Below are 16,109 nucleotides of genomic sequence, written 5' to 3' on the forward strand. Positions count from 1 at the left end.
AAGAATTCAGTTCAGTGATTTCACATTACTTTTTCAAATGTTACTCGAATTCTAAACAAAACATTCCCTTTACATGCAACACTGTCAGAAATACAGTGTTTATTTTGTTGCACAATTATAAATTACACCTTTAAGGCATCAGAAAACCTTTCTAGAAGGTTTTTGTGGCGACTTTATTTTCATTTTAAAAACCATTTTCTAGCAATAATATCTTATGTATTTGTTCACAGGTTGGTGAAGAAACAGTTTTGTTGTATGGTATTTTGCTGCACTATGATTTATAACTTCTTGTCTTCTGAAGAAACATGAAAGTAAAACCTACTTTTTCTATTTTTCTGTTCTTAGTGTATCAGTAGTAATAAAAATTTCAGATGAACAATGGACAAGTGAGAAAAACATTTAGCCTTCCTTAACAGACCAGTTTCCCTTTCTTTATACAGATGAGATTCCCGGTGGGCAGCCTTGCAGTGACTCTGGAGGACAAACTAAGTACCTGCTCTTCTCCCCTCCCGCTTTCATCTTCCACAACCTGGTCTCTCCTCTGTTGGTAACTGACCTTCCATCCTCAAGTTTCCAGTGCTGAAGTAATGGACAATTAAATTCTTTAAGAGACAGTTATTCTGGTTGTTCAAATGTAAGGTAGTTTAATCATTATTCATTTCCACATCAAAGCAGGCAGCCAAAAGCGAACAGCATTTTCTAGAATTCTGCCCATATTTCTAAATAGTCAATAGATCCCTGAAGACAAAATTGAACTATTGAGAAAATTAAACAAAAAAGAAAACTAAGTGGACACAGAAGCAGCACTTGGCACTTGCGTAGTTTTTTTGTTGGATTTGCTTTGCATATTAAACACAGATGCAAGTGCTCACTGGAAGTACAACTGTCTAAATACAAGAAAGAGACTGAAAACGGTGGCTGGCAATATTCTGCAGAAGGAAATTGTTGGACAATTTTCAGTTGCAATTAAAGCTATTGAGTATTTTTACAATTATTTGTAACATGAAAGTTCTGTTTGGAATATATTACGCAGATGTCCCTCAATTCTTTAGCTGCTTTTTTTTTTTTTTTTTTTTTTTTTTTTTTTAAGTGATTAAGCATAATTACATAAATGATAGCAGAAACTGAAGTGAACTATTTTTCAAGATCATGTTGATTCCTAGATAAATTTAGAGGAATGTTTATACTTTTTTCAGATATCCTAATAAAGGGAGAAATACAATCAATGACCTAAGAAAAAATATAATTCAAAAATTATGTTAGCAGAGAAGAAAGAATGTAAGTAAAGAAAAAAAACCTTTTACTACCAAACATCCTCTACTGAAATCATAGCTCTGATTCTCTCTAATGGCTGCATACCTTACTCAGAAATTAGACAACAACTTCACAAACAGAAACAAAATGTCAAGAGATCTTCACATGTATTCATGGGAGCTTAGATTTAGTTTCTCACCTTATGGAGTAATCTACCAAACAAACAAACAAAAAAAAAAAACAAAAAAACACCAGAATTGGGCAAATAAATTGAAAACATGGTGAAAATGAAGTTGGGGCCATTTCAAGAACTGGAAGAGACTTGGATATGCAATTTGGATGTTTATTAGTTTTCAGGCCCTGATGGAAAACACCCGTGAGTACTGAGGGAACTAACAGATATCACTGCAGGAATAACATTTTATAGTCTTTGACTATGAAAAAATACAAGAAGTGCTTGAAGATGGAGGAAAGCAAACATTACTTCTATCTTTTAGATGAGCAAGATGGAGGACCAGGGATCCACAGGTCCCTCAGTTTCACTCTGGGACTAGGAGGAGTAGCCAATCCTGGAAACTATTTCCAGGAATGTGAAAGACAAGAAAATCAATAGGACTTGTCAGCATGGATTCATCAAAGGGTAGTCATGCTTGACCACCTTCATAAAACTCTATGATGAGATAAAGAGATAAATAACAGTACTGGCAAAAATGGTAAGAGTAGTAGATATTGTCTACCTGGATATCAGTAAGGCCCTTGACACTCTCTCTCATAAATTTCTCATGGAGTGAATGCTAAACAAGTTATTGATGGACAGACAGTGAGGAAAACAGTAAAGTGGCTGAATGGCTGAGCCCCAAGCATGGTGATTGTTGGCATGAAAGCCAACAACTAGCAGATTACCTCAGGGGTCAACACCGGGTCCTGTTGTCTTTAACACCTTCATTAGTATGGATGCTGGGTGGAGTATACCCCCAGCCTATTTCCACATCACACAAAACTAGAAGTGGCTGATATTCCAGTGTCAGTATCATGCAACCACAGTGCCATGTTGCCATTCAGAGGACACTTGATACGCTATAGAAATACAGTATTCTGGGCTGCATTATGCAAAGTATTGCCAGCAGTTCAAGAGGAGTTATCCTTCCCATTTACCCAGTACTAATGAGTTCACACCTGGAGTAGGCCTTCCTAGTACAAGGGAAACGTTATGCTCCTGGACAGAGTCCAACAAGTGTTTCAAAGATGATGAAGTGACTGGGGTATCTTTCCTATGAGGAGAGGCTGAAGGAGATGAGACTGTTCAACACAGAGAAGAATCATGGGAAATACTATAAATGTCAATAAATATCTGGAGGTAGGATGCAAAGAGACCTGAGTCAGGTGCTTTTCAGTGGTACTCAGAGCCAGGACAAGAGGTGGTGGGCACAATCTATACACAAGCAGTTTCCTCTGAACATCAATAAATGCTTCTTTGCTGTGTGGGTGATGGCGCACTGGAACAGACTGCCCAAAGAAATTGTGGAGTCATCTACTTGGAGAACTTTGAAAGCCACCCAGACATGATCTTCGTCCACCTGCTTTTGGTGTCCCTGCCTGAGCAGAGAGCTGGACCAGGTGGACCCAGAGATGTCTTTGGACCCTAATCATCTGTGAGTCTGTGATTTGGTGCTGATTCTGTTACGCAGCATAATGTGACTTGTAACAAGTTCTGCTTAAGTTCTATTTTTCTCAATAGCACATTTTTGTGAGAAAACATCACATTGAGAAAAATTATTACTCATAGAAATTACTGCTTTGGAATCTTCTTGGGTCTAAAGTAGACTTCATGGAGAAGGAAAAGATAAAAGGTAATATAATTGCAGAATAGCAAACAAGCCCTTTGGCTGGGGTGCACTCTGAAATGTAAAGCTACTTTGTATTGTAGGAGGTCACTTCACAGTACTTTCTGGGGTGCTATAGTGTGGTATTATGCCTGGAAAAATTCAAAATTCATAGTGTGAGATGGAAATACAAATATGCAAAATAGAAAAGGAAACATACCATATGTCAGTAAAAATCCTTAGCTGGAAACAACGTCAAGGATGATGTGAGTTGTGCTGCACACTCAGTCCAATATCCAAACACAGTATCAGAGATCCTCTTGTTTTAAAGAAATTCAAATACAGTTAATGTAGTATAGACTAGATAAAGATTTTTTAATCTAATTATTACATTGAACAACTGCAAATAGAACACACACATTTAAAATACTGACTTTCCTATAAATGATTTCTTATGGACACATTAGGACAAAAGGGTAAATTATAAGGATTCACATGTCACTCATTTCTTCAAAACTTATAGCTAATAAGGATAACAAAAACAAACAAAACGCAAACAAACAGAAAAAATCCCCAGCAAACTAGTCAACATGTGGGGAAAAACAAAGGATTATTACAGGGATAACTGTGTATGTCTGGAAGAAAATGACAGTGATTTCAGATTTATATGATAGGTAGCCAATTTCATCCTAGTTTCTGTACTGACAGTGAGAAATGCAGATTCCTAAATATTAACAAAAACAAGAGTAGAGTAGTTCATGCATAATGTTTCTCTAATGTGAGATAGGGAAAACAAATGCTATTTCAGTTTATGTAACTATTCATTTGAATAAAATTAGAAGATTTTGTTTGCAATTCCATGAAGAAAACGTCCTGCTAGAACCAGGAGAAATTAAATATGCAAAACAAATAATTTGGTTAGCCAAGGCACTTATATTGAGAATATTCACTTGAAGTACAAAAAAGTTAAGCAATTTCCAATTATCTACTAGTGAGACAAAATAATGATGATATCTGTTTGGAAATCAGAAGATATTTTAAGATCAGGAATGACATGTTTCCTGCATGAAGGAAAACGAGTTATGAAAGAAAAACAGAAAAATCTGGGCTTTTTATTGAGAGTGCATTGCTTTGACTGTATAGCTTATTTCAAAATAAGACCCAGAGTTTAAATGAAATAAAATAAATAAATAAATAAATAAAATAAGAGATTCATTTATTTATTTTTGACTTTAGAAAACATAGCATAAGCTCTGAGATGAGAAAAACATACTGAAGTGTTTTGTTCTGCATTCTATTTTTAGTGTAGTTGGCTCTTGAGTCCTGTTTCAAGCTGACTCTGAGCTACATAAACACTTTTATGCAACCCTTATAGTATCCTCACTGTAAGGGCAGACAGAGGCCCCAAGTAGGGTAGGTGCGAGCAACTTGTAAAGCTTGTAAGTCATTCTAGAAATCATGATTAATGATTTCATTAATTTTTAGACTCAGACTCGGGATATTACTAAGGACTGTGCGACTTTCATTGTGTACTGATCTGTTCCTGAGTTGTGAAATTTCACAGACTGTAACAAATACAGAAACATTGCAAAGCAATTCTTTAGTCTACCCCAGGTAGTTGCTTGGTATCAAAAAGCCTGACCTGACCAATTCACCTCTTCAGTGCTTTTTCAATCAGTAGTTCAGTTTCACAGATCCACTGGAAGCCATTCTGTGAACTCTACAGAACGAAATAATTACTACAACCTAAGGCATAAAACAAAGACAGATTCTGAGGGCTAGGAGAGAGATAGAGCTGAAGAATATCTTGGCTATTGCTTTATTCATTCATAATAGCTTTGGTGTTAAGAAACTGAAATGCACAATCTCAGTTTTGCGCAATTTAAGTATTTAAGTCAGCACTGAAATACAGCACTGCTGGCAAATTAATCACATTTGTAGTGGTGATTACTGGTGTTAAATTCTCTTATTTCTTTCAGCATGACTTTAAAATAAGGAGTGATTTCACTCCACAATACCAGTAAAAAGTTATCTTCTACTGTAGACAGATCATAATCTTGCTATTTATTAATTATATACAAAACTAAAATAAAGTTTAAGATAAATAAAGATTTTATAAGTTAACTAAAAATTAAGATTAATAAAGCAAATCAAGAAGGTGGTAATAAAGATGCAACCAGTTTGCAAAATAACAAGATTACATGACTCTGAGAGGTACAAAGCTAACGTGAATGAAGCTATAGCTCACATGTTCATTAAGCAGTAGGATACCAAAGTTCTTCTGTACATGAACAGTTATTGTGAAAGAATAATGGAAGGATATTGAAAACTTGTGGCAAAGAGCCAGGGTCCACTGAAGCAATAGAAAAAGGAAGCAGGCAAACTCAAGGAAAACAGTTCAAAGGAACTGAGGAATTATTTTCCCAGAATGTGATGAGACTGGCTGTTCAGCTGAAGTGCCTCAACAGCAACATTCACAGCTTAGGAAACAAGCAGGAGGAGCTGGAAGCCATTGTGCTACTAGAAAACCATAATAGTTGCCATCACTAAAACCTGTTGGGATTCCCACAGTTGGAATGTAACTATTAACAGCTATTGAGCAGATCAGAAGGGACAGGAGAGGAAGAAGGGGAGGATGTGTTGCCCTCTACAGCAAGTTAGGAAGAGACAGTGAAGAGCTGTCCCCTGAAGGATGGCTACAAGCTAGTCAAAAGCCTATGGGTGACAGTTACAGACTTAAGGCAACAAAGAGAGCCTTGTGGCTGGGATCAGCCATAGGCCACCTGATCACCCTGTTGATGCAGCATTCTTCCTCCAGCTACAGGAGTCATAATTGCAGGCTCTCTTCCTTATGGGAGTCTTCAACCACCCTGGCATCTGCTGGAAAATTAGCACAGCAAGCTGAAGACAATCCAGGATGCTTTTGAAATGCATCAAGAATAACTAACACATCCAAGTACAAGGTTTTGAGGAAATGTTGTACACAGCGGGCTCTGTCAAGGCTGGTAGGATTGATAGGGCACTGGCCACCTGGCCTGCTGGTGGTGCCCTCCTCGGAAAAGTCATCCACAAGGAGTACTCCACCAATATTATCCATGAGGAGAAGCTGTTGTGGATGATGAATGCCTTGTGTTCCATGATATTTCACCCCATGGTCCAACACATTTTCCTAGCCAATTTTGAGAAGTGACGTAACTGCCAATTAATCTGACTTATCCCAGGACCTCAATCATCTGGGGGAGAAAGACATAAACATGGATGCCATGAAGTCTTCTCTCAATTTTTTGCTGCATCACACTCCTTATATACCATCCTAAATCCTGCACAGACGTGTACATCCACTATGTAAAACCTGATGCACGTGAGAGAACCTGTACACACACCTAACTGATTCTCCTCTGAGGACAGGCTGAGAGAGCTGGGGCTGTTCAACTTAGAGAAGTTACCTGAGAAGAGTAAGAGGCTACCTGAGAACAGCACTTCAGTCTCTAAAGAGGAGCTACAGGAAGAAAGAGGACAGACTCTTTATCAGGGTTTGTGGTGATAGGATAAGGGGAAATGATTTAAAACTTAAAGAGATTTAAGTTGAATATAAGGAAAAAAAAATTATTATGATGAAGGCTGTGAAGCACAGGAACAGGTTCTCTGGTGAGGTAGTGTATGCCTCATCCCTGGAAACATTCACAGAGAGGCTGGGCTAGACTCTGAATGACCTGGTCTAAAAGTGAGTTTCTCTGCTTGTTGCAAAGGAATTGAACTCAATGAGCTGTAAAGATCCCTTCCAACTCAGAAGATTCTGTGATTCTATGAATCGGTGACTGATCAGGTAACCTGGCAGGATATCACATATTTGATATTCTGAAGGCATGTGCATTTTCTTTTTATATTGACAAATGTTTAATTGTTTATACGTGCAGAGTAAATATATATATATTAATGCATTGTTTATTTTTTGTGGAGAGTATTTATACTCTGGCTCCATGCTGGATAAGGCTACTGTTAATACAAATCCCTAGAAACTTAGAGAAACCTGAGGAAACAAACAAATAAACCCTCTCTGTAGCCTTTTATACTTATTTAAAAGATGAACCAAACAAACCAACTAAAGCCTGGAGCTTACATTAGAATTTTACATATAGGAAACAGAATAGAACAAAGACTTAGTTTTTCTCTGTAAATACTAGGACTGCATTCAGTTTTAGGACAATTTCTGCTAAAAGGAATGTGTATATAGCTTACATATTTTATTTGTAATATTTTCATCTTAGTAAAAATTATATTATAAAACTGAATGAACAGTGGAACTATACTGTCACACTCCGTGAAAGGAATGAGAACACAAGCATGTCAATCAAAGTCAGATTTACTGGGCTAGTGAACAGAGAAAGGGCCTGCATTACGTTTCTCATCCTATAAAGGACAGGAATGCAGCTCTACATTTCTCACAATCTGTAATACTGTCCCATAGAAAAAGACAGGGTGTGGAAGTGGTGTTAAGCAAAACACCAGGACCAGATGACTAAAAACAGAAACGGAAGATCAAGATAGAGGAGGGGAACTGAACGAGGATAATTGAAGGAGATGTTATCTCCTTTGGTAGCAATCAACCAAATAAGATGGATGAAGACAACAGTGACAGGACAAGGTGAAATGGCCTCAAGTTGCACCAGGGCAAGTTTAGGTTGGATATTACAAAACACTTCTTTACAGAAAGGGTAGTTAAGTACTGGAATAGGCTCCCAAGGGAGGTGGTTGAATCGCCATCCTTGGACGTGTTTAAGAGCTGTTTGGATGTGGTGCTCAGGGATATGATTTAGAAGAGGGTTGTTAGAGTTAGGGTTTCATACAAATTGTTTCCATTTCTTTCTCCTTTCTACAATTTTTCCTTGGCTATAAACACGTTCGGTTAAACTAAGTTTGTTGTTCAACTGTTATTTGTCACAGTGCTTTTTTATCTATCCTAATCAAGATTTCCGCATGCTGTAACATTATTAAAACCATGAAAACTTTCCAAAACAATTGAAAAATTCTGGGAGCTGTCTGGTGAAGCATAATTAGTATTGCATTCAAATAAACTGTTTGAGGGATAAATTGTTACAGATTGTATTGTGCTGAAAGGCCATAATAAAGGTCTTTAAGTTTAAATTCTTCTATTATTTCTTAATTTCTAATGAAACTGCCAGGAGGTAGAAGTCTGGCAGTTTTATTTTTTCCATTATCTTCCATGGCAGAAAGCCATCTGCAAAGGAAATGAAACAGATTCAGCCAGAGCAGAGCACACTTCTACAGGATATCACCCCATGAAGACAAAATACACAACAAAAGAAGCAGATATTAAATAATTTATCAATGCTAACACATGACAGGTGAATATCAGAATCTGGTGTATAGTTCTCCCTGCCCTAAGTTCCTTTTCTAGTGTCTTTCTACTACTCTTTGAGAATGGGAATTTATCCAGACTACCATCTAGTTTCCAATTTTTAATTCAAAGAATGACCACAATTCATTGAGCATAAAATGTTAGTGACTCCATGACACATGTATGCTTTTCATTCCAGGGTATGCTTCCTTGAACTGATTCTTAAGATTAGCATATAAATTAATTTACCTGTGGCTAAGTGAGTGTAAATTGATATTTTGGCAAGTGTTCTTAGAACGGCTTAATAAATTTATCAGTTTCTCTTATCCAGGAAAGTTTACTATAAATGAGTATCCTCAAAGGAAAATGTGAACCTAATCTCTTGATTTTACTGACAAATTCAACTGTCAGCAATATGCAGGTTGATGAACTGAATTGTTCATAGCAACTTACATAGCTTTTAGGTTGAGAACCTGTAGCACAAAAGCATTAAAATCAGGCATTCATTTTTTTCTCTTGTTTTCCTATTTAAGTTTTCCTTTCTTCATGGTGGATAAAATATTTTGCTGCTGTTCTCAAGGCAAAATCTGACTTTACACTTTCTCCTATCAGTTCTCCTGACCGTAAATACAAATCTGGACCAACAAACTTAGCACTGGGAAAAAAGACAGAGATGACTGCTGTTCATCCCTCTTTCCCACGTTCAACTGGATAGACAACAGACCTAAAATAACTCCTCCAAACTTCTAATCTGAGAGAAACCAAAACTCATTGTCCAACTAAATTACTAAAGTGTATAGTTATATAGATGTAAGGTAAGAAAGATTTTACTTGCATTTTTACAGAAAGTCAAAGAAAACTGTTACAGAATGTATACTTCAAATTCACAAGGTCTTGTGATTTCCAGAGTTTATGAAAGAAAAAAAAAAAAAGCCCTAGACATATACTCTTTCTTGCTTATCAACATGATAAGGCGTACTTCAGGCTTACAAAATCAGTATTCATATCACATGAATTATATATCACTAAATTTGTAAAAATTTTAGAACCTGGGAATTTCAGAGTATTTTATTCTTTACATTTGTACTCGTATGTAAGTTTGCAAACATACAGTGCTTTTATAAAAAGTAGTGACAAATTCATATATGTAGTTGGTGGTATAGGTCTTCCCTTACTTCACAGGCACTTAACACATTTTCATTATTATTATTATTATTGTACTGATAAATAGAAATTATTTTTCTCTCAGTGACTCCTATTAGAAAGACAGTCCATACTGTCCTCTATTCAGTATGGAAGGAGAAAGTTTATTTAACATTGACAACTAAACTGACTGAAACTGCTTCAGCTACAGAATCATAGAAGTACCAAGGTTGGAAAAGACCTCCAAGATCATCCAGTCCAACTGTCCACCTACCACCAGTATTTCCACAGTAGACCATATCCCTTAATACAATGTCTAAATATTTCTTGAACGCATCTAGGTACTCAAGGTGACTAGGTGACTCAACCACCTCTCTGGGCAGCTCATTCTAGCTTCTGGCCATTCTTTTGGAGTAGAAATTTTTCCTAACTTCACAGTAGCAATTATTAAGATTTAATTTTTTTTGTCTGTTTTCCTTAAACTTTCTTGGCTTAGACTTTTAATTCATTTGTTACTGGAAAGTAATCATCAATATTATTTTATTTCATTTTTTTTTTTTTTTTTCAGAAATAGCTCTAAGTCATTTAAAAATATTTCAAATTCTTTACAAATCAAGTGCATAATGCTAATAATCCTAAACAACATGGATATTAACAGTAGAGAGATGTAGTTTCGTAACTATTCAAATTCTCTATTCATGCTGAATGAGAACTTCATTAAGACAGTTGCATCTCTTTAAGCTGCAGCTCAGTTTTTAAGTAACTGTACTAGAAAATAAACTTCAAGGTGCCAAGTTCTATGAATTATGATCATGAATTAAGGACAGCTACCTTACTGTGTAGTATTCCCCCTAAGCCCATCTTCAAGTTCACTGACAATCCATACTACGTACAAGCCAAGAAAGTAACTGGTAGCTTTTGAATGGATTTCCTGTTCTTTGTCCAGATTTATAAACTTTTTTTTCTAGAACAGCAGTTAGCCATTTTGCATACAGATTTTAAGCATTTCATATTTTTATTTTTATTTTTTTCAAGAAGGAAAGATACCCCATCAGCCAATTTGTGTTCTGATCTGAAGATCTACTTGTTCTTACATGCTTTCCATTTTTTTACCGATCTCCTGTTGCATGTAAGGAGTACTCAGATTTATCCATATCCCTAATCTACACATTGCTGCAGCTCCTTCTTGGTATCTGTATTTTAATTGCCACATACACTACATATACTACAGACACAACTCTAACTCCTTTTGAGGGAGTATGTGGACTCGCAGCTTCTTTGGAGCATAAAAAGTTTATATTTACTTTCAGGAGGTTTTTTATTTTTAACTGCCAATTTAATAATGCTAACATTTAAACAGAGTTTACTGAGTTTTTTATTTTCAAGCCTGGAATTTTATGCTTAAACCTATAAACACAGCAAGGAAAATGATGTTGGCAAACTCATTCTTTTTGATTGCCTGAAGATAATATTCTTCAAGCCTCGATTTGCAAAGAACAACTTCACCAGCTCTATCATGTCTCTAGAATATTTATTATAAAAGGAGAAACCCTTACATTCTAAGGTGAAGTTAATCTTTCTCTCTGTCCGTGCACTCCTTTTAAAAATTATTTTCATTGTTCTACAAGCCCATTTTGCAGGGTCTCCCCCCTGACAATTACTTTTCAGGATGATTCATGAAAGTTCACTGACTTATTGTGGTATTTCTGCTCTTGTCAATATTCAGCATGTCAAGACACGAGGTTCTAGAGAGTTAAAATGAAAAAAATTTTCTCCAAATATTGTTTAATCACTTACATTCTCTATGTCCTTGAAACCTCTCAGTATCCAATTAATTATTCTTTTGAAATCCATGTGTTTCAAAATCAGTTTTTGAAATGACAGATGATTGCTTTATCCTGCCTGTCATGTATCAACTAGCGCCGATTTTCAAATACAAACCTTCTGCAGGGAAACAAACTGACCTTTGAACTGTGCTGCGTTGCTCTGAATTGATTCACCATTTGAGCTCTTCATCAAGGTTCACCCACTCTGTATTTTAAAAAATTCTAAAATATCCTTGTCCGTTAAATGATATCTTATCTGAAGTTCATTTGGAAATACTTGGAGAAAGAAATATCATTAGTAAAGTAGAGGGATACTAGTAAAAAATAATAGCTCTTAAAATTCTCCCTAACATCTAATGATAGTGAACTTCTAACAAACAATGCACAAGGAAACACTGGGGATATAGATAACCTATGCACTGCTCTTCATTAGTTCGAGGACCTCTTTCTTTCCTCCTCCAGTTCAATTCCCACAGCTGTAACTGTTCCTCTACATTCTTTTTGAAAAGGGGTTAATTAAAAGTAACTGAATTGGTGCAGGCAGACACAGGTAAGCAGAAATTGCCTGTTCCTTACTGTCAGAATTCAAGACACTAATAATTGTTCAGATTGAAACAAACTGTTTTATTCACCTTTTCATACATACTACTGAGTAATGATTGAAAAGGAACAGGTCAGCTTTCTTGTGTCAGTAGACTCTCAGGCTGATCATGCATCTTATTGGATATTATTTTTTTTTTACTATGTTGCTAACTGTAGATGACATAAATTAATACTCTTATTTGAATTTTACTTTAGCCAACTCTAATTAATAGTGATTTCAAGGTAACTGTATAATATTAGGACACTTTTCATCCAATACTGGATCCAGTAAGCAAAACTGAATTGCTCGGGAATCTCTGCAGTTGTTTCAGCCCTGGAACAGTCATAAAGATATCCAAAAAACATATAGACTCTTTATCAACAGCCTACCTAAAAATGATAGTGCATATTACAGCATAGTTATCACAAAATCAGAAGAGAAAAAAAGACTTTACTCAGTAACTCTGTTAAGTAGAGAAAATCTTTGTCACATATGGAGGACTCCTGGAGCACTTGAGCCCAGAGATACTGAGATATAGGGAAGGTTCATGCCAAGCTCTTTTGCTGCAGTAAAATTTGGGAAAGTAATCAGCAGAAGGCTACAGCTGAATCTGGAGAGGTTCCTGGCCACACACTGCAACAGTGAACATCAGGAGAAGTGAAACAAATTCTGGATTCTAACAGACCTCTGGACACAGGCTGCTTCGATATGTTCAGGCATCTGTTTCTTTCAGGAGGAGGTAATGGCAGGCATTTTTCCATTTAAGTTAAGAAAAGGGATGCCAAGAAATACATTATTTGTTTGTTGGCATAGGAAAGACCCCCTCTTAATCACCTGAAGCAGATGCAACACAGAGGACTTCTCTTTGGTATATACAAATATCATTGTTTGCATAGGTTTTCATGCCCTGAAGAACAAGTTTCCAAAGGCCAGTGAGGACACTGTAGAACAGCTGGAACTGACACACACTCTGCTTATGTTCTCTGAAGCTCTTCATTGCTCTTCTCCCTGCCAGTTGCAGATTTTCACTTCATGTTCTGGAACAAATTTGGCCTGGATCATGCCAAGATCTGGAATGAATTCTTTATGTGTGGAATGCTCTCCTTTTTGTGCAGGAAGGCCAGAGCAGTCTTAATGCTGAAGATCTGAGATGCTAATTCTGAGTTTCCCTCACTAGACTTTAGTGAATGCGATTCGCTGCAACTGAGTTCTGAGCTGAAGGATGGAGTTCAACCAGACTGGACCCATGTAGTCCCATTACAGAACATCTTTGATAACTTGTATCTCAACCAAAATATCCTTCATCTGGTAAAGAGGGATAGTTTCTCATTTCTCACCTGTTTTTCAGAGAAAAGAACTGATGTGGGGAATCACAGCTACTCAGTAGGGATCCCACTGCTGCATGAGATGCCTTGAGGAACTATAAGTTGCTGAAAAATGGTTACAGTCCCATCTGTCCTGCGGTACTCCTTCAGCAGCCTGTGCTTTTTCCCCCATACCTGGACATGGATTTTTCTCTGTTCAGAACAGCTCTGTCTCAATTCCTGGCAGCTGTTGTCATCTACCATGTACCCAAAACAAGTTAGCAAGGAATGATTTCCCTTTCCAGAGACCATACTGATTCTTGCCCTACAGGCTGTGTTTATCCATGTGCTCAGTAGTCTTATCTTTTAATATAGGCTCTTCCATTTCACCAGAGATGAAAGACAGACTCAGTGGTCTCTGGTTCCCAGAGCCTCTCTGGAGCCCTGGAGTTACAGTGGCAATCTTCCAATCCTCTGGCTCAGTATCTGCTTGTAATGATAGGGTACACATTTTGGTCAGCAGGTCTGCAATTTCACATTTGAGTTCCTTCACAGCATTTGGGTTAATGGCTGCTGATCCTGGTGACTTACTGACATCTAGCTTACTTTATTTGGTCTAATACTTAATGCAAACTTAACTCAAATTTATAAATTGACATAGCTTCCCTGACTGATTTGCTACAAAAACAAAACAAAACAAAACAAAACAAAAAAACACTGGATTTTGAAAACTCTCCAATGCCTTTAACAACAATAATAATAATAATAATAATAATAATAATAATAATAATAATAATAATAATAATAATAATTTTTAAAAGCAATTTGAATTCTCCGCTGTGGCCTTATCCTCTATAGCCACTTATACGTCTTTGTTATCAAGTGGTTCAGCCAATTCAAAAGCTGACTTACTGCTTCTGAGGTATTTAAAGACCTTTAACTATCAACCTGAATATTCTTCAAAAAATCATGTGTCTTTTGTTATTTCCTGTGTATGTTGCATGTTTTACAACTTCTCATTTTTTTAAAGTCCGTCTTTTCTGCATATTAATCCCCTTGATTTTTCTGCTGAATTGTACAGTGTTTTTTACTTAATAAGTTTGTTTTATTTTTCTGAACAGTTTACTTGGGCTTCTAGTAGAGTATTTACAAGTAGCCCCAAAGCTATGTTCAGGCTTCTTGCTTCTTGGAGTATTCATTTTAGTGGTATTTTTCCTAATTGCCTCATTTTTATGTTATTCCCTTTCCTGAAATCTAATCTCTGCATTCAAGACTTATTTTTCTTGCTCTCTCCCACCGCAGTATTAAGCCTAATTTTATTCCAGTTTTCCACTGATACCATTTGAATCAGGACCTGTGTACTACTCATGACAAAAGACCCAATGGCAGCTTTTCATTAAAGCTCTAAGATTAATTGTTCTAGGAAGCAGTCATTTATTGTGTATAACAACCTTATCTCTGTTTCTTGTCCTAAAGCAACAATGATCCAGTCTGCACGCATATAGCAAAATTTCCCACTCCTGTAACCTATGTGTGAAACATTACTTAAACACTATTGCCCTCCAGAGCTAACAGTCTATATAGTACCATCCTAGCACTATTTTTGAACTAGAGTATGGGATTTCTACCCATAATAATTCTCTTTTCCCACAATATTTATTATGTGGTGGCATTTCACATTTTCTTTCACATACAACACCCTCACCAGTACTCCTCATTCCATCATCCTTTAAAGCTTGTAGCAGGACAAAACTGTATCTCATTAATTATTCTTCTTTCACCACATCTCTGGAATGCCTGTTGTGTTAGGATTGTTGTTTGGTATCAGATATTCTAATCCCTACACCTTACTTTTTAGGTTTCTAGCACAGATGCAAAATTTATTACTTCTGTCCTTCGTTTGGCTTTGCCATGCTGGTTGGTTGCTATAACCGGCAAACTGACTTGCCTTCCCTGTTTCTGTTTATTTCCCTCCTGGCTTTTTCAGCAGTATCATCCAGGTTATCCTGCCAAGTTAAATCAATCTGAACAAGGTGTTTCTCCATGCTTGTCAACATTTTCCCAGTTCCTAGTTTAAATAATCCTGTATGACCTTAATTTTCAGAGCCAGCAGTCTGTCTCCACCTTGATTAACATACAGCCTATTCTTCCTTTTCTTTTGTCCTGAAACATTTCCCAGACCCTAAGAAATTGGTATTCTTGTTTTCCTTATGCTACAGTCTTACCTGTGTAGTGCAATGCAGAACTGTTGCTTGCCTTTTACTCCTCGTGAACTAGAACCAGCAGTATTTTGGCAAATGATTCATTGAAAATTCCTTCAGTCTTCTCTGGCCTTCCAATAATTGAAAAGGAGCTTATACTCAGGAAGGAGATTGTTTTTTTACATGGTCTGATAGTGATAAGACAAAGGAGAATGTATATAAACTAAAAGAGGAGAGATTTATGTTAGATGTTAGGGGGAAATTTTTTTACTCAGAGGATGGTGAGGTGCTGGAACAGAATGCCCATAGAAGCTGTGTGTGCCCCATTCCTGGAGGCATTTAAGGCCAAGTTGGAAAGGGCCGTGATCTTGTGTTTGATTTAGTAATTGGTAACCCAGTCCACAGCAGTGGGGTTGTAACTAGATGATCTTTCAGATCCCTTCCAACCCAAGCCATTCTAAGAAGCCGAAACAGCCTTCCTGAATATGTCTTTTACACTGCCCCATGTCTTTCATTGTTGCTGAGACTGTGATCCTTGAGTACTCCCGTGCACCTTTAAATAATCTTTCTAGACTTCTCATAAAGCCTATTTGTGCCAGCTAGTGGATGGTAAAAT

Source organism: Coturnix japonica, chromosome 2 (genome assembly GCF_054131305.1).
Source record: "Coturnix japonica strain WE chromosome 2, WE-NBRP24, whole genome shotgun sequence".
NCBI lineage: Eukaryota > Metazoa > Chordata > Aves > Galliformes > Phasianidae > Coturnix > Coturnix japonica.